The sequence below is a fragment of the Leptonotus elevatus genome, chromosome 2 (genome assembly GCF_054856555.1).
Source record: "Leptonotus elevatus isolate MCC_2025b chromosome 2, RoL_Lele_1.0, whole genome shotgun sequence".
In the NCBI taxonomy this organism is placed as follows: Eukaryota; Metazoa; Chordata; class Actinopteri; order Syngnathiformes; family Syngnathidae; genus Leptonotus; species Leptonotus elevatus.
In genome coordinates this window covers 41,519,007-41,539,470 of record NC_141240.1, presented here as the reverse complement: position 1 = coordinate 41,539,470, position 20,464 = coordinate 41,519,007, and positions in this window count along the sequence as shown.

The following is a 20,464-nucleotide window of genomic DNA, read 5'->3' as shown; positions in this document are numbered from 1 at the left end:
TGGCCAGTTCTTGCACACCGTCTGCAGCCGCTGGCCCAACGTAAGTTCACACATTTCCTTCATATAGATCATACATTTAAATTTCAAGTATGTACTTGCATATGTCAAATATGTTCTGTTTAAAATACATTTCAGCCTTTTCCCGTAGTTAAACAGTTAATGAATATTGAAGGATGGAATATGAATGAAAGTTCATCTTGCTCCAGATGTATATTTTACAGTTTTAAACTTTGTGCAGGTCGTTGTGCTGGACTTCCCCCCTCGTCTGAACGTCGAGCTGGACCAGCAGGACCTTCTTCGCCAGGAGTACAACCGGGTGGCAGCACTTATGGGTACGTTCCATGTTGAAAATAGTTTTCACACACAAAGTTCTACTTTTCTTTAAGTCACCTCCTGATCTGATTTCATTGGTGTCTCAGCGGGGGGGAGGACTCTTGAGCTAATAATGTTTTTTCCTTTGTTACTGTAGGTATTCGCTACCTATCTGTTGCTGGCCACTTCCCGCTGTCACATCTTCACTTGTGGTGTAGAGACGGGGTAAGTACATTAGTTGCTGCAAAAAACAAACAAACATTTTATTAGTGCTCCTCCTATCAAAAGTATGTTTGTAGATGTATAATATTTTTTCTGATCATGTCTGGAAGGTACACCTCAGTGACAGCGATGGGATGCCGGTGCTTGCGCGGTTGCTGTGGGCTGCCGTCAACCTGCGGAGTGAGAGGACTGCACCACCTGCACCGGCTGCTCCTCAGCGTTCGCCACCAGCTCGAGTGTTCAGACCAAAAGTGGTTGTTAAGGGTGAGGTCACTGCGCCTCAGCCTTCCAACCCTTTTGACTGGACACTCGTCGGGAAGGCCATGGAGGTAAACGCAAGCCTAACATGTTTTTGAAAACCTCCTAACATGTTTTTGAAAACCTTAAATTTTATGAATGTGTGTGTTGCAATAATGTCACTAGTCATTTCAGAGCAGCTCGGTTGTGGACTCTGAGGTCACCTGTGGGCCCACTGGGTGGATGGGCACTCTCCAGGTTTGTGATGGTGATCATGGATTCATTCAGCCTTTTACCATGGCACATGTTAAAATTCTATTTCTCTATTTCTATTTTGTTGTGTTTTTTACAGTGCAACATCCCATTGAACCCTCTCTGGTTCAGCCCACCCATGTTGGAGGCGATGGACAAGCTGTCTCCAGCTCATCTTTCCAGCCCTGAGGACTGCCCAGTTGTTCCAAAGGACAAGAAGGTATTTCAGTTTTCCTATTTTGTTTGCCCGTTATGTTTACATATCTATCTTCATGACAAAAAAAAAAGTATAGTTAATTGTCCATTCTTGTAGTAACAATGCTTCGCAGTAAAAGCAAAAATATATATATATATATTTCTCTTTTCTTTTTTTTTTTTTGCTCTTTCTTGATAGACATCCACCGCAGGGCACAGACGACAGCGGCCAGCCCATAAGAGCACACGGAGAGAGCACCAGGTTTGCATTGCATTCTTATCAGCCCTGAGAAGTCTTACTTAAAATCACAAACAGAAATTAGTGACTCTTCACACAAGTGCTGTGTGTTAAAGAATTATTGTTTGCTTGTCGTTTCAGCCAGAGGAAAGGCCAGCCCCTGCGGAGGTTCCTTCCAGACCATCATCGCCCCGTCGTCCTGGGACTGAGGTAATTTTTTTTATACTCACAACATTAACCATTAACATATGAAATGTTTAAAATTATATTAGTTAGAATTTAAGATAATTAAAATGGTTTCAATCATTTCAGGATCCTGCTGTGGGACTTCCTCAACGCACGCTATCCGTGAGGGCCACACATTCACAGATGGATGAAAGGTACTCAAGTTTTTCTCGCAACCACCAGTGTACTTGTATGGCTCTCACTTTCTTGGCCTTCCATGCTGAGGGGTTGCAGTTTAATTCGCTTGAACTTGACAGAGTGCTTGAACACGGGGACTCTCTTTACGTGGGTGCTAAACAGCAATTGATTTTGGACCATAACTTTGGGAATGATCACTTGACTGTCGAGGAGATGCCAAAACAAGTCATGACGGACACCAATGTCTATAATGTACAGATGCATGAGCTCAGCGTTGGTTATGTCATAGATGACGGTCATTCCCAAAGAGACTTGGGATTGTCTCTTGGAGCTCAGCTTGAGTGCTTGTCACAAAATGTCACTCTTGCTTTCTTGATTGTGAATCCAGAGTGTTTTGCAGTATTCCGTAACACATCAGGATACTTTGGGTTATTTGATTCACATTCCAGATCTGAAGTGGGCTTGCCACACCCAAACGGAACTGCAATTATGTTGACTTTTTCTCACTTGTGTGGCTTGGTTGAGCATTTGCGTCAGCTTTTTGAAAGACATAGCCGGTTTGCAACCTATGAGTTTGTGCCAGTCTCTTTTCATATTGATGGCAGTTCCATTAACACGCATCGGGATTCTACTACAACCATATCAAAGGCAAATGAAGAGCTACTAATTGAATTAGGTGATTCCCCAACTAAAGAGATACAAATTGTGATCGGTATTGTACCAAATCAAGAGCTACATAGTGCGGTACATGTTGAACCAAATAGCCAAGCAAGTCAAATTAATGAGAGTCAAAATATTCCGGAACCTCAGCAAGGACTCAAACTGCTGCATGTTAATATAGATATTTCCAAATGTAGTAAAAGTCAGCGTGCAAAACATTTGTATAGGGAACGTCAACACATTCGTAAGTGCCAACGACAACTGTCATCTAATTCTAAATATCACAGTGATCCTTGCTTTAAGGAAAAAAAGAAGCTCTATCAAAAGAATAGATATAACAGTGATTCTGCTTTTAAGGCAAAACGGCAGCAATATCTGATTGGCAAATACCAACACAATCTTGCTTTTCAGCAAAAGCAGAAGATATTGATGAAAAGGTACGTAGGAGAGAAATACAGAAATGACCTTTCTTTTCAAAGTAAACGGAAACATTACTTGCGAGAGAGGTACAGAAAGGATATTTCTTTTCAAAGTAAACACAAAAATTATATGCAAGAGAGGTACAGAAAGGATATTTCTTTTCAAAGTAAACACAAAAAGTACATGCAAGAGAGGTACAGAAAGGATATATCTTTTCAGAGTCATCAGAAAAATTACATGCGAGAGAGGTACAGGAGAGACATTTCATTTCAAAGTAAACAGAAAAATTACATGCGAGAGAGGTACTAAAAAGATTCGGCTTTCAGGCCTTCTCATATTAGGCGCTGTTTACAAAAAAGAAAGGACAGGCGTGATTCAAACGCGCTGCAACGTATTCGCCACAAGTTAAATTGTGCTGTGAAAATCAAAAATAAATATAGTCGCGTCATTCCCCAGTGTCAGGAAATTGAGCAGGATCAGGCAAACGGTGTAGTAGACGTCTCTGTGGAAATGAAGCAGGCACTCGTAGATCCGGAAATGGAAGCCACCATCGCTTCTTTCCGGGAAAGGGTTCGGCATGGGCCGACGTATATCTGCACAGTGTGCCACCGTGCGCTTTTCCCCAATCAAGTAAAGCATTGCAAACGAGCCAGATACACCAAAAATGTTGATGTGGCGCTTGCGTGCTTGACAGGCCAGTTTGTTCACACTTGTAGTTGCCCCGCCCCATGTACCGTTCCTCAAGAACGGGTGCAGGAGTGGATTTGTCATACCTGTGACAACCATCTGTTCAGAGGTGGCATGCCACCCCAGGCGGTGGCAAATAACTTGGCACTGGCGCCCATTCCCGAAGAGCTGTCGGAATTAAATGTACTTGAACGACAGCTAATTGCAAAAATCATCCCTTTTGCAAAGATTGTTGCGTTGCCCAAAGGACGGCAAAGGGCCGTACACGGTTCTGTGGTGTGCGTTCCATCAGAGATGGAAGCCGTAGTGAACTCCCTCCCAAGGCCGCGCAGTGAGGCCCAGCTTCTCCAGGTGAAGCTGAAGCGCCGCATTGTGTACAAAGGTTACCAGCATTTTTACACTGTCAACATGACAAATGTCTTGGCAGCGCTGAGGACACTGAAACGCATTCATGCAGAATACAAAACTGTATCGATAGATGAAAGCGCTCAGTTTGAAAGTCTCCAGGAAGAGGAAGACGAGGGGGTAGGAGAAGAGGACATCCCTGAGGCCGATGCACAGCCAGAGAGCAGCGACACCCCCGCAAACAAAGAGCAACAGACTCCCCAAGAGAGCAAAGAGGAGCTCAGGCCGGGCTTGACACTCGACACCTGTATGCAGCCTCCTGACATCGCGCAGGAAAAGCTGTCATATGGGGACGGCATATTTAGCATCGCTCCTGCCCAAGGAAACAAGCCGGTGGGATTTTTTGCCGTGCCAAACCTCAAAGCCATGGCCTTTCCCGTTCAGTTCCCAACAGGACAGAATTCACTCGATGAGGCGAGAGAAATTAAGCTGTCACCCAGTTTGTATTTCAATGCAAGGTTATTCTCCGTTGACACTCGATTTGCCAAAGATCAAAGTTACCTTTTCTTTGCGCAGTTTGTGACAGAAACGCATCTGGCCACCAACAGCATGTCCATTCAGGCCCGCAAGGGGACAGCCCTCACTTGGGATGGGAAGAAGATTTCAAACCGGATGCTTCAGGACAAAGACGAACTGGAGAAGCTCATCCAAAGAGAGCATGCGATGCGCTTCATGCAGCCCTTGAGAGGCACGCCGGCTTTTTGGGAGGGTGCCCTTAGGGACCTCCATGCAATGACCAGGCAGTTGGGCAAGCCCACATTCTTCCTTACCTTTTCTGCTGCGGAAATGAGATGGCCCGAAGTAATCGAAATAGTCAAAGCGCAGCAAGGCGAACAAGGGGACTTTTCCCATCTCGACTGGAATGCCAAATGCGATGTTCTTCGCAGCAATCCGGTCACAGTGATGCGCCTTTTTGAGAAAAGGATGGATGCTCTTATGGCATTCATCCTGTCTCCCGCACAGCCCCTCGGTCCGGTAGAAGACCACTTCTATCGTGTGGAATTTCAAGCCAGGGGAAGTCCGCACGCTCACATGCTGCTCTGGATTAAGGGTGCGCCAGTCATCGAAGAACCCGACCCCAGATGTTGTCAAGAAGCCGTTGACTTCATCGACAAGTACATCACTTGCAAAATACCAGACCCGATTGAGGACCCTGAACTGCACGACATTGTCACCAGCGTTCAGGCACACAGCAAAAACCACACAAAGTCTTGTCGGAAAGGAAACGTTTCTTGCAGATTTGGGTACCCCAAACTGCCGATGGACCAAACCACCATCACGTTGCCATTCCAGACGGAGACTGAAGACGTCCCAACGGACAAGAGTGTGGAAGGCCAGCATAGGAAGCAGGCGGCCAAATCGGCGCGCCTCACCGAAAAACAAAGGGAGGCTAAAGAAGAGCTCAAACGCATCAGAGAGATCCTCATGGACGCGGATGTCCCGCAGGACTTGCCGGAGCTTCTCAAAAAGGCCAATTTGACAATGGACAGCTACAAGGACAGCGTCACTAATCTGACCTCCGGAATGGTTGTCATGTTGAAGCGTGCTCCAACGGAAAGCTGGATCAATGCTTACAACCCACATCTGCTGCGGGCATGGAACGCCAACATGGATATTCAGTACGTGCTCGATGACGTCGCGTGTCTCATGTACATGATGTCGTACATTTCCAAACCGGAGCACGAGATGTCCGAGTTCCTCACGTCTGTCGTCAAAGACTTGAAGACAAAGCCTCTTGTCGACAAAAAGGACGAGATGAGGAAAATAATGGCGGCGTATTCCAAGCACAGAGAGGTGAGCGCTCAAGAAGCGGTGGCGCGGACATGCAGTCTCCCTCTGAAGAAGTGCTCGCGCAGCGTAGTTTTCATCCAGACTGCTGAGGATGGCGTGAAATTGAGTCTACCCATGAGTAGACTGAAGACCATGCATCCGGACGCAGACAACGTGTGGATGTCTGGTCTGCCAGACAAATATGTGGCAAGACCTAGAACGGCAATGTTTGAGCGGATGTGTCTCGCCGAATTCGCATCCGAATACCGAGTCGTCTACGGTCAGCAGACTGAGGGCAAGAATGTCATTCCCCTCTCACACGGCAAGGGATTCATCCAGAAGCGGATTGGAAAAGATGCCGTCATCAGATTCACTCGCTTCTCGATCAAAAAGTATGCTGAGAAGTATTACAGGACCCAGCTTAAATTGTACCTCCCCCACAGAGACGACGCCGAGCTCAGGTCTGAAAACCTCAAAACGTACGAGGAGTTCTACGGTGCCGGGGAATCAAAGTTCGGTCGGGTGCGGGCTATCGTCGACCGCAATCGGGGGCGGTACGAAGGACGGGGAAAGACCGTGGACAATGCCTTCGAAAAATTGAAAGAGCTTCGTGCGGTTCTCAACGCGTGGAGCACTTTTGCGCCGGAGGTAGAAGCAGAGCGTTTGGAGTGTGCTGCCGAACGCGAATCTAATCCGTTACAGGAAGACCCGCAAGATGAGGTTCCGGCCTACCAGGACGCTCCTGGTAGCGGCGCGGTCTTGCCGGCGTTTGAGGCGCCAAAGTTGAGCGCCGAATTTGTGAGGAACATGTACCGCAGTCTCAATGAAACGCAAGCGTCCGTCTTCTACGCTGTGCGCGAGTGGTGTTTGAAACGCGTTTCGGATCGTCTCCTCGAGCCCTTCTTTTATTTAATCCCCGGAGGAGTTGGCTGTGGTAAATCGCATGTCATCAAGTGCATTTACCAGGAGGCCAGTAAGATTCTCCGCCAGCTTCCCAGATTCCGCGACGAAGCGGATATGGCCAAGCCTGCTGTGCTGCTGACGTCGTTTACTGGCACGGCGGCTTACAACATCTCAGGGAAAACGCTTCATTCCCTCTTGAAACTCCCCAGGACTCTAAAGCCTCCTTACCAGGCGCTGGGGAATACGTTGGACGCATTGAGAGCAACCCTTTGCAACGTGGAAATTTTGATCATCGACGAGATCTCCATGGTCTACAAGGAACTCTTTGCCTATGTCCACTGGAGATTTCAGCAAATCAAGGGCAACCAGAGACCATTTGGGGGCATCTCCGTTCTTGCAGTTGGGGACTTCTACCAACTGCCACCCCTCGGAAGGTCCAAGCCCCTCTGCGTTTCTGACAACGATCTTCTTGACCTCTGGACAGATTTTCAGATGGTCAAGCTTACTCAAATCATGCGGCAAAAAGACGACGTCGCTTTTGCCGAGCTTTTGAACAGGATCAGGGAGAAGGGGAAGGCTGATCCGCTTGGCGATGGTGACAGGGCGTTACTCACCACGGCTGTCACGGATGCGCGAGACCTCCCTGCGGATACTCTGCATATCTTTGCCACCAATAAAGAGGTGGATAGGCACAATGCAGCAACTGTGGCTGCTCTCAAATTGACTGTGGTCAATATTCCCGCAGAGGACTACAGGAAGAGCCCACGGTCGGGGGCGATGGTCACCGTGACCAAAGTGATCATGGGGTCGAGAAGGGATCTACCGGATGCCCTTCAACCTGGTGTAGGAGCACGGGTCATGCTTCTTCGGAATTTGGATGTCGAGGACGGATTGGTGAACGGGACCTTTGGCACAATAGGCAACATTGTTCAAAGCGCCCCAAAGGGGTCGGCGGAGAAAGTGACCTTGCTCGGACGGAGGCTAGACAATCCCGAAGCGGGCCAGAAATTGCGTGATAAAATTCTGGGGCCGACGGATGACTTGGTCTATATCGAAAGGTCGGAGGAAAACCTGGGCATAAAAGGCGTGGTCAGGCGGCAATTCCCCATGAAGCTTGCCTTTGGATGCACGGCTCACAAAGTGCAAGGCATGACGATGACTTCTGCAGTGGTGTCTCTTAAGCGTGTGTTTGAACCTGGAATGGCCTATGTTGCCCTAAGTCGCACGACGTCACTTCAGGGATTGAGGGTCATAGACTTTGACGAATCCAAAATCTATGCCAATCCCAACGTCACGACGGCAATGGACAGTATGACGCGCGCTTCTTTCCAAAGTACAAGACCACTGTTGTACTTTTTCAAAATGCCGCAAACTGCTTTTCCCACCTTGACCATTGTTCATCACAACACCGAGGGGCTTCCATCTCATATTGACGACTTAAAGTCTCATCATGAGTTGAGGCTGGCAGATGTCCTTTGCCTCACTGAAACTCATTTGTCTGGATCCTTCTTCCCCCCTCCCTTGCAACTGGAGGGATGCAGCACTTTTGTGCGCAACAGACAAGTTTCGTATTCAAATAGACTGGACGTGGCCCAAAAAGAGGGTGGCGGAGTCGCAGTCTATTATCGCGATTGTCTTCGAGCGGAGCCCCGTCGGTTTATTCAGAATGTGGTTGACCTGGAATTTGCTGTCATCAGGGTTGACGCTCCCGTCCAGGCTTTGATAGCTACGGTCTACAGGCCACCCAACCTGAGTCTTGGCACATTTCTTCCAAACCTTGGAAGTCTCTTGGATTCCTTGGCCGTGATGGACTGCCAGCCTATTGTTGTTTGCGGAGACTTTAATGAGGATTTGCTTTCAAAGGGAAAGAAATCCATTCTGGACTTGTTTCAGTCCAGACGCTTTTCACAGCTGATCACCCAGGCCACAACTGGAAAGCAGACACTGATTGATCACATTTACATATCTCGCCCAGATTGTTGTGTTCAATCAGGCGTTCTGCACACTTATTACAGTTACCACAGTCCGGTCTACTGTGTGTTAACTTCTTGTGTCAGCTCATTGTCGATCGCAAGGGCACCATTTTCACAAGTGTGCTTTTGCAAATGTTATTGAGCCTTTCATACCACTGCTCAAAAGAGGGGGATACTGTACTTTAAATTGTAAAGGCTGAAAAGTTAAATCCTTTGCTCGTTCAAAATTGGTGTCATAACAGAACTACACTCAAAATCAGAGCGGCCAATAATTTTTTTTGTAGACATATTTATCATTTAGTTAGTTCTAAACGTATTGAGCTTTAAATTGAATTTAAGACATGGGATATGTCATTTAAGCGCTCCCTTATTTTGAGCAGTGTTGTATGAAGGTACTTTTAATCAGTGTGCTTTTCTATTAGCAGGACATCGTGCATTTGGACTTGAATGTTTTGTTTGTCCTTATTGTGATTGTGACTATAACACAATGAAAAGTGTTGGTGTCAGTGAGGAACTGCGATGGTAAGGGATGAACTGCGATGGTAAGTGATGATTGATTACTGAATTGATCTAGGCAAACATTGAACACTCATTTTTCATTTTCACATGCAATACAGGTGGATGGAGCGCAGCAAGGGGCGCTACTTGACATGGCCAAGGATATCAAGGTTGTTATGTCCGGTACAACTGGTGGAGAGAAAAGATGAAAAAAGGGATCCCGCAAACGTAGACCAAAATGATTTATTCTACAGGATTCCTCACTGAAAAACCGTCACATGTGTATTGGATGAGTATTTAGATTAAGTTTTAACTGTTCAGTTTTGCTGCCTATTTTCTAACAACTTGTTCCTTTGTGTGCTCAGGAAAAGATGAAGATGCTGTGTAACAAAGACCCAAAACGGCTCTTTTAAGAGCCGTTTTACATGTACTTTGGAGTAATATTCCTGCAATATTGATCAGCACCAACATGCCTTTTAATATGCAATGTCAAATTTAAACACTGCATTCATACTGTATTTGCTCCATGATACAGTATATTGCATTTTATATTTTAGTTAATCACTTACACTATAAGCAAGAAATTAAACTGATTCCCTTTTGATATGACTAAAATGTCAATCAAGACATAAGGGAAGCCATTACACATGTAATAACTGCAGTTATTACAAATTGTCCTGAACTCTATTCCTGCTGACACAAATTGAGAGGTAAAGTACACCAACATTTGGCAAACAGTTCAGAGCATGCATCTTTCCACCTTGCAAGAGTCAGCAGGCCCATTCAAAATTTCCGCGGAAATTTTTCTAGTATTATTCTTCTTCTTTTTATTATTTTTTTAATCTTCCACCGATTTTTCCGCAAGGGAATTCCCAGTTACCATGGCGACGCTATTCCCAAAAAACTCCCAAATAAAGTCCCATAGGAATGAATGGGAAACCGAAAGAGATCAACTCCAATCAAACACCTTTTTCCAAGACACGCTGCGCGCGCATACGTTGGCCGACCGATATGAATTTTAGCTCATTTTGTTGGAATTTTTGTCATCTTTAGCTCAGTGTCAAAAAAAAAAATTAAGGAATGAAAGCTCTCCCCCCTGTGCGGGTTCAAAGACAGTGAGCAAAGGGTGAAAGTCGCCTATTTAGAGTGTGACTAATTAAGGCTTCAGTGACGGGAACCAAAAAATCTATTTCCAAAAGTTTCACTTCAACTCGTCACCGTGGCCACAATCTTTGCTCACTAGACATCAAATTGCCACATTTTGTAGCCATAAGCCTCTGCTTTCTGAAAAACTAAGTTTTATTTGGCTAAGGTGTCATTTAGTACCTTTATTTTCACTTTAAGCGAGGAGAAGTCGGACTATTTCGATCTCTTTTCAATGTTATTTTCGCCGTTTTTCCCTCTTCATTTTCGATCAATCATAAGTTTTCAACCTGCTCCTAAGTTGGTCATTTTTCATCCGATTAAAAAACTGAGAACATGCTCGCGTACCCCAAACCCTTGCCGTTCTAACCATCCATTTCTGGAATCTGCATCTTCAACCGTTAGGTCGTGAGAGGCTTTTGTTTGAGGTGAGCGTATCCTATACAAAATCAATGGAATGTGGGTGCGTGACGTCTCGCAACAAGTTAAAATCAAATGTGTGTGCGTGAATGATCTGTCGTTTTTGCATAGCAACTGCCTCAGCCAATCATCTCTCACTGTTGAGCTCAACTCAGCCCCTTTTTTTCTTGGTGTACTCAAGGCTTGGCCTATATACGACTACTACTATTGCAAATACTATTACTACTACTACTATCTTGGCCAATTGATTAGGTACACCCAGGATTCTGGTCAATTAATTAGGTACACCCTGGATTCTCGCCACTCCGCCCACCCAGGGCGGCGGCCATCTTGGCCAATTAATTAGGTACACCAAGGATTCTCTCCCCTCTGCCCACCCGGGGCGGCGGCCATCTTGGCCAATTGATTAGGTACAGCCAGGACTTTTCAGTCACAAAATGTTTTTATTTGATTATTTTCCAAATTTGTAGCGTGACTATTACTGTGTTTTTTTGCTGATTATGGTTTATTATTTAATACTAAAAATTGTCCATTTCCTTTGCTAAAATAAATGTTTTCTTTTATAATATTGATGAGTTCTTCAAGATGCACAAACAGTGACTGTGCGCATGTTGTCTCCACAGTTTCCTCAGGGCACACATAGACATATAAAAGGAATTTGTAAGATGTTAATAAAATTTGGTTAATGGTGTAAATCAACAAATTCAAATTGGAAGGTTCATTTAACTAGATTGTTTTATGTTCAATATACTTAAAAAAAAAAAAAAAAATCAGTGACATGTACAATGTAGCCAAAAATAAAATAAATAATACTGAATATTTTGTAGAAACATTTCATCACTTGTAAAGATTTGTCTGTGTTGAATAATTTAGACAGGTGATAATTGCTGAAATTAAAATAACAGATTCATCACATTATTTTAAATGCATAATAATTAAAATGTATCACTCCCTTAACACTGAAAACAAAGATATGAATTAGACAATGGTTGGTTCTTTTTAGTGGTTAAAAAAGTGGATGTTTGAATTACAATTTTTATCTTTTTATATGTATTTATTTTTGTATGTTGATGTGCAAAAAACACATACAATTGGTCAAGCAGCGCATCCACTACCAGACAGCCTGTCCTGTATGTAGCAGTATGTCCTACTCGCAACCCGCGAGTGTTGTATGACACAATCCGCATTATTGAACCTTGCAGCTGCACGCAGCGCAGTTGCCCCCTTAAACTGGTCTCCTCGGATGCAGCGCGCTCCAACCTCACCATCCGGCTGCAACCCATCTTGTGATAGTTGGGACTTCGCGTTGTTTTCTCTCGTGCGGTTTTTTCTAATCCTAACCCTGATTGGTCCGTTTTTTCCCTGTCTGTGCTGTGGCCAATGACATTCGCTTGATTTTGGAAGGTTCTAGACGACGGACCCCTCTTGCTGATAGTTGGAGTTCGTGTTGTCCTATCTCTTTTCCCTGATTGGTCGTTTTCTGCTTGTCTGTGCTGTGGCCAATTAAAGACGCATGAATGAGACTATTTTAGAAGGTTCTCGACGACGGTCTCGTCCCATTTCATCTCGTCTGAGGTAAGTGTTGCACGGAAATTATTTTTAGTCTGATGTATAATGCTAAATAAGTTAGATTTTGCAAGTTTTCCCCATCCTAAACTACATTACGTTAATACTGGCGATGTATTGAAACGTATTTGATGTGTTTGAATATGGAGGTAAATATGGTGCAAAACTAACTTGTGCAAAAAATTTGTACCTGTAGAAAAAAGTCTAAATTTTTATCTGTAAAAGTCGTGATTTGTATCTCCTCTCCCCCACCCCCACCACCACGACAGAATAGACAAACACCTTACTGTATATTGTAGCAACGAGGGATATACACAATTGAGATTTAGAGCCTACTCAAACTTTTCTTTGTTTTTGTTTTCTTTTACTGCACATTAAAACCTTAAAGTGAGATCTGCTAGCTCTAGCTAGCGCTAGCAGGTGTAGTTAGCATGTAGGCTACCATGTCTAGCACTTAACTTTACCTATCTTGTTAAAACAGCAGCCGGATAACACAACGTTCAAATATGGAGGTAAATATGGTGCAAAACTAACTTGTGCAAAAAATTTGTACCTGTAGAAAAAAGTCTAAATTTGTGATTTGTATCTGTAAAAAAAAAGTGTGTCTGTAAAATGAATTTGTACCTGTAAAAAAAAAAATGTGTTTGTGTAAAACAAATTTGTATCTGTAAAAACAAATTTGTACCTGCAAAAGTCATGATTTGTATCTGTACAAAAAAATTTTTGTACCTGTACAAAAACTATAAATTTGTATCTGTAAAAGTTGTGATTTGTACCTGTAGAAATGATAACTTGTAGTCAAAGAAGTCTCCACTAGGAGTCACAAGTGGGTTTTCTGCTGCTGTTCAGTGACGTGAGTTTTGCCCCATTTGTCGCGCTACAAATGGAGCAAAACGAATTTGTACTTGTAGAGCGCCGTGATTTGTACTCGTAAAGAAGGGGGCGGGCTCTGGTGTAATGAAGGGTTGTTTTGACCAATCAAGTGAGAAGGATTTGAGCGGATTGGAGCGCAACCTCATTGGTTTAGCGAACGACGGTGGCGGGACTCGCGGAAGGATACAAGCAGGACACATCGTCGCCAACCAACATACATATTAAGAATACTTCAGTCTCTTTTGGTTTTTGCTATTACAAGGTAAGTATTATGTTACTTCATCATTCTTTCAAATATTGTTGTTTAAACGATGGTCATCCAACCTGTTTTTATGATTAGCATCACATATTTAGCTTTCTAGCTAGCTGGCATTTGATTTCATGCTAAAGCAGTCTAGTCATTATCGTCATTTCTGGCGCCACGGACGTAATTTCATCTCATGCTTTGGAATATTGTGGCTATATGACAACAATGAACAACTAAACTACTTCATTATATGCCAAGAATGGTGCAGTGTGCTGCTCCCCTGTGTTGGTTAAAATTGTTATTTCTTGTATAAGTTAGCTGGCTAACAAACAAATTCATGTAGCTCACATATGCGCCATTGACAGGTACTGGAGGGAAGATGCACCCAATCGATGTTATGTATGTACACATTTGACTCCATAGTGTTCTTTATCTTGTTTTGCCTTCTAGAAAAATGACCGATCAGAGCAACAGCTCTTCGCTGCAGCAGCAGGTGAGCGGAATATCGCTACTGTCTTGACATTAATGGTGTGTTTTTTTTAAGTGGGTGGTCGACATATAGTTCACCAGCGCTCCCTTGAGCTTCTCGTAGCTTCAACTCAGTGTCTGAGTTATTTTCAGGTCTATTTTGCATACAGTATTCAGCACGCACACCATGGGCCTGGTGCGGTTCTTGTCAAAGTAATAGTTATGCAGTAGTCTAAACGCAAAGTTGTGAGCCTGATGTAGTTTAATTTAGGAGAGTTACCGGTAGCAAGTTTATATGTATAGCATATATGTATACAATAGTTACATAACAACTAACGGGAGTTTCCATTTTTAATATGAATTTATCAGTTATGATGCCGTACTACTACTACTGTTACACTCAACAGGACGAGCATTTCGAATAACCCAACCAACCTTAAAAAACAACAACTGGCCTTTTGTAAATAATTCAGGAAAATGAGACGTCATCCCTTGATTGTGTAATTTGGCAAATTCCTCAGGCGTAGGTGGTATCACTTTCTTAGATGTGGTAATCATGAGCCAGTGTAATTAAGTAGGGGTGTGAATTGCCTAGTACGTGGCGATTTGATCCGTACCACGATTCATAGGTCACGATTCTATTCGATACCAATTAATCCTGATACGAATCTATAAATTGTTTATTGCGTGTGTTTGTTTTTAACTCAAATTTAGAAAATACTCATCAGTTAACTTGTACGTGTACACTGTAAGATTTGTATGAACATTTATTTATTTACTAATACTAAACTTCAGGTTCATAACTGTGAGCCACTGTATTTAACAACAACCTGTTGAAATCTGTTTGATGTTTGAACAGTATTGAAATAAAATATTAAGGCTTAATGTCCATTAATATAACATTCATACATGTTTAACGTATGAACCCTAACCCTAAAGTAAGACGTTGGTTGAATATTTCCATTAAAAAAATTGAGGTTTAAAAATAGATTCGACCCATATAATTAAGTCATATTAGTATCAAACACTTCACAAAAAAGAACAGACATACTGCAACAAAATATTTACTGTATATTAAATCTGAAATATGATATACTATCCAATATGATAAACAATGCAATATTAGTTTATGATCATTTACAGTCCAGCTGGTTTTCAAACCTCAACATCAAGAAGCTATATGACTTCCTTAGAGGATCTATCAGCGGACCCGTTACTTAAGCTGACCCATGAAATCTTTTCAGTGGTCCATCCTTGTTCCAAGATGTGTCTTTAAAACAATTTACTCCCTCCTTAAAACGGCTGCATAAGAAAATCTTTTGAGTTGCTTCCAAAGATTTGAAGGACAACTTGGAGCTCGTAGTTGTATGTTTCAATTAAGACAATCGAGATGAGCCCTTTTGTGTGATTTGTAGTGCTGTAGTTGGTTGTTTCCCCCTCTTTTTTGGGAATGTCTTGTATTTGATCCATTAAACAATTATTTAATTAATGTATATTTTCATTTTTCAGCTGTTCAGCACATGTGACAACACATCCATTTAGTCACTCAAAAATCTCATGTTCCAGCTGTCTCTAATTGCTGTATGCAGCCTTCACATACCTCTATATTTTCAGAATACACTAAATGTGGAATCAGCAGTCCGTGTGCTGCTTGACTGCTTAAGTCATCAGCTTGGAAGCACCACAAGTTCTTCACCTGTTGCTCAACCTACATCCCAGCACACTGTTCAACCAGCAGCTATGAGGCCTACCAGCAGTGTCATAGCCAGACCAGGCACAGTGCAGCAAGAGATGCAGAGGTAAGTGGCCATTACAATGTGCTAGCTTGTTTTTGAAAAATGGAAGCACATATTACATTGGTTAACAATATTACGATTTTAGAATGAGAGTACTCATGTGGTATGTAGCTTTAAAAAACAACAACTTTGTACCATTGAATTTAAAAAAAATTATTAAATATAATATATTTAGAATATATATTTGTCTTTGAGTCACTGACAGATATTAGATCCTTGACAATTTAATGTTCACTAATTAAAAACTTTTTGTGCTTCATAGATGTTTCCCAGTGTTTGCTTCTCGAGGTCAGAAGCGCAAAAGAAGTTTGGCAAATCCTCCTAATGTTTCTGTGTGTAAGTTGATAGAACTGCAGTTCTGTCTGCTATCAACAAACCTGGAAAAAACGCCAAAAGAGGAAACTTTTCTCTTGGAAGCGGGTCTTGGGAGGAGGACCATAAATATGGGTGACAATGCCGATCACGCAGAGGTAAGCCTAAAAGACAATTCTACACTTGAGTCTTGCCATTGTATTGTTTTTTAATGTTTTGTTTCCTTCTGTATATGTGTGTTTCCATTACCCTCAGATTTGCGCAAAATGCAAGTTGTGCAAAAGCAAACTGTTAATGGAAACACTGTAATTTAAAAAAAATGCAAATATCGGCCCAAAAAATTTGCTTTCCCATGGTTTTTGAGACATGTCTAAATACAAGTATTTCGCAAAAGTGTAATGAAAATAGTGTTGCACGGGATACCGGTGCCAGTACCGTACCTTTATGTTTTGGTGTCAAAAACGGCTCGGTATAATTTTTTTCTTAGTACCGGTACTTAAAAAAAAAAATACGAGACAGCCCGCCAACTCTTGTTTTCTATCTACCGATATGTGGAAAACGCCTTAAGTAAGCGACACGCCTCTTTTAGCGTGTGTGCGAGAGGGCGCAGGAAGATAGCTTCACGCACTGAAGCGCTTGCTGGACGTGCACTCCTCGTGGAGAAGCATGAAGCGCTAATTAAGCTTATTAAGTGTAGTGCTCGCTGGACGTCCACGTAAGCTATGCAACAGCATTGGCATTGCCTACGCATGTTTTCAATCAGCACACGAAGAACACGTGTGGTTTTCAATTTTCAGTTTTAGAAAGGTTTTGTGACAAGAGCAAATGTTTTTCGTGAAGAAGCAGAAGAAAAAGCAGCAATCATTCCTGCAGTGGACTTAGGCACGGTGCGTTCAATGAACAGGCACACAGTAGGATATCACACTTATGCATAGTAAAAGCTCAGACGACTGACAGAGCAACAGACACAGGTTGTGACGCATTTTTGACACTTCCCTTAAAAATAAGTGGAGTTTGAATTATTTTGTTCCCAATTTGTAGTATTTGATGATGCATTCGACTAATTAGGAGCGAAATGGAGAAGAGCCGAGACATGCACGAACAATCAAGCAACGTTACATGGAGTTATTGGAGTGCCACTATTGCCAATTTTTAAAACGGATGACATCAAATGCAGTCAAATACAGCACTTCAAGAATACAGAATGCAATGTGAAAGCACATACAGTATAAACATAAATATATACCGTATGTACATAAATTTAACATGTATACGTCCCAATATTTCAAATTAATAATAAGTAAAAATAATTTGAAGTTCTTTAGCCAGTTTTAATTTTGCTGCTTTTGCTGATGTTTTAGAGTTTTGTCTAGCGTTTCAGTACCGGCATTGAGGTATTTTATGCAGGTTTTAGTATCAAAGTCAAAATTTCGGTATCGTGAAAAGACTAAATGGAAACCAGTGTTTTCCCCAGCGTTTTAATAGAGCGGTGAGCCGCCAGGCTTTTCTTGACCCTCGGCCAGGCTAAGCGTCCCTGGAATTAACCGGGTACAAAAAGAAAAAAGAAATTGCTCCACAAAATTCTAAATTCGCTCCTTAAAGAAAGAAAAAAAAAGGAGAGGAAAAAATAAATTTGCTCCTCAAATGAAGTCATGATACGCAAAACTGCTCCGCAATTACTGCAAATAAATAAATTAATTCTGATCCTTGTGCGCATTGACTCCCTCTGTCAAACGGACAACGAATTATAATCTTAAGATGTCGGTCGGTCTGTTTGGTTACCCTCCCGATACCGTCATTTGAATTTTCCACCATATCGCAAAACTGTTAATTTTCATTTGCAGCTAACAAAGTTTTATGAAAATTTATACATATAACAATTAACTATGTCAGCAGCACTTGCTTACTACTTTCAGATAAGCAGACTGCTCCAAGAAGAATATCCCAGGATGCGAGATTTACAAGGTGGCTGGTTTCTTAAAAAAGTTACAGGTATGGTTCTTCATTGGATACTGTTGAATTATTAACATTGTTTTTCAGTTTCAATTTATATTTTAGCCGTTTTGGATTTAGTTATAGCTGTGTAGCTCAATGAATAGTATTGTCTATTGTATTCTTATCTGTCTCTCTTGCCTGGGAAAGAGGGAGTAGAGTTTGTACCAGTCTCAGTCGGTCGAGTCCAAGGACAGGCTGACTTATTATTGTTTAGGTCTAATCTGATTTGTATTCCTGGGAACTTCTGCCTTTTTGTGAATGGGAGGGGAGAGGAGACTTTTCGTATTCACCCACTTTTCAATAAATAATGATGTGCAGGAGAAGGAGGGACACACACTTTTGAACAGAACACTGCTTGGGTGACTTCATTTGTGTGATCAGAAGCTTCTGATAATTATAATACCTTTGCAAAGGGACTTCTTCACCAGAATCTCACCATTCAGTTAATTGAACACACAAAGAGTAGAATACAAATATTGTAAACTCTAACAATACATACTTCAATTTTCTTTGATTTAATTTTGTTTTTTATACCAAGCTCTAAATTATCCGACAGTGTGACACTTCGAGGCTGTGGTTGCCAAATAAGGCATTTGGTCCCCTTCATCTGAAGCCTTGTTTACAGCTTTTCTCATTGATGTCTAGTGAAACCTGGCAGTGTATAATGAAAATGAACTGCCATTCTCAGATGCCAAAATTAACCACACTAACTTAAGTGTGCATCGGGCAGCAATATACATGCATTAATGGGCTTTTGTTCGTTTAACTTGTTCAGGTTCAACGCTGCCAGTTGTTGCAAATTAAGATAAGTTGGTTAATCATGACTACATGGACAATTAATTGCATTATCAAATGTGATATATAAAAAGAAAAGCACGTTGCGGATGATGCCTGAATCCATTGGCACATTCGTGTCAGTAAGATAGCCTGAGCACACACAGGTTGTCATGTGTGTTTGATGTAATGGTACACGATGTCCTGTTTGGTGCGCTAACACACTGCCACGTGTAATGTAAACATTAGTCAGTTAACTCGTGTTTTTTAACAGCTAAAACAAAGCTACTGTACGCCCGTAGTTAACATCAAAACAGGAACACACATGCTTGCTCACAACTTTCTCCGTTTACGAACTCAAATTGACAATTCCGAAGTTCTGGCATCTCTTATATTTCCACAATGTAACACCGTGACAACAACGTGACAAGCATACAAAGCAGGCATATTGTTAAAATTATAGTTTTTCACGTTCTCAAAACAAAACAATCCTCACAAATCAAATTACGACGATCCAAAGTCTAATACTTTTCAACGAGTGGAAAGCTTCATTTCACCAACGATAATTTCTGCACTTGAGGAAAGTGGAAAATCGGATTTATCCCACTTAGATTGTCAGTTCCGACCTCAAAGCGTTCAAGGAAAATGCACAGTAAATACATGATATAATATGTTCACGTGACACAATGTGTTTTGGAATGACTGTATTAACCAGAACAAATAAATTACTGTAATCAGCAATCTTTGCTGTTTACATTTGCCTCTAACGCTTTTAGGCCAGAACTGGGTCACTCCCAGTGGGATAAATCTGACTCCAAACCATATGCAGTATATGACTGCCATTTTGACGTAGCATCACAATTGTCAATGAAAACACTGAAAGTTACAAAACATGACATATTTGTCACAAGGCCTCTGCAGAAACTCATAATCTTTGAAAATCCCCCCCTTTCAGGTACATACCTCTTTTTTTTAATTTTGTTGATCAATCTAATACTTCTAAATTATGCCTACTAATGCCACAGAATGGTTTCCTAGTATTATTGCAACTTTGCGTAGTTGAATTAATTGTGAGTGTAACATTTTATTTATTAATGTCTGGAATGCTGTTACAAGCTGCAAATTTAACCATCATAGTAATTGTCTTTATTATAATTATGTGCATACACCAACGAATTGAAGCTGTAAAGTAATGATGGTTATTTAACTGCAGCAAGTTGGTGATGCGTTATTATTCTGAACATGATCTAAGTAGTCAAGTAATCGCCACAACTGTTTGTGATCAGTGGAATTGCAAACTACCGATAGTTTGCGGCATATCAGAAATATATATATTTTTTGTGAATATCTGAAAAGGTTATGGTGGTATATTTTGTTTGTTGATGAAAGCCCTTCAAATTTGTATAGTTTCTGTTACGGTGTGGTCACGGGGCGGTGTGGTGTCTGTCGGCGTGTGAAGTGGAGGACCCAAATGCAGGGAGGCAGGAGAACCACAGCAGGAGCGAGACTGGCGTGCTTTATTTTTCAGAAAACACTAACCAGGGTACTGGTTAATGCTAACTAAACAACAAACTGAAAAGTTACAAAATCAAACTGACAGCCAGAACTCCGGTGGTGACCGTGACAAGCGGCAATGATCGCACGCCGACTGATCACCACCCGGGAACTAAATACACCCACACTAATTGGGTAACTCGCCACACCTGGGGCCAGGTATTTATTTTGTCAAATAATG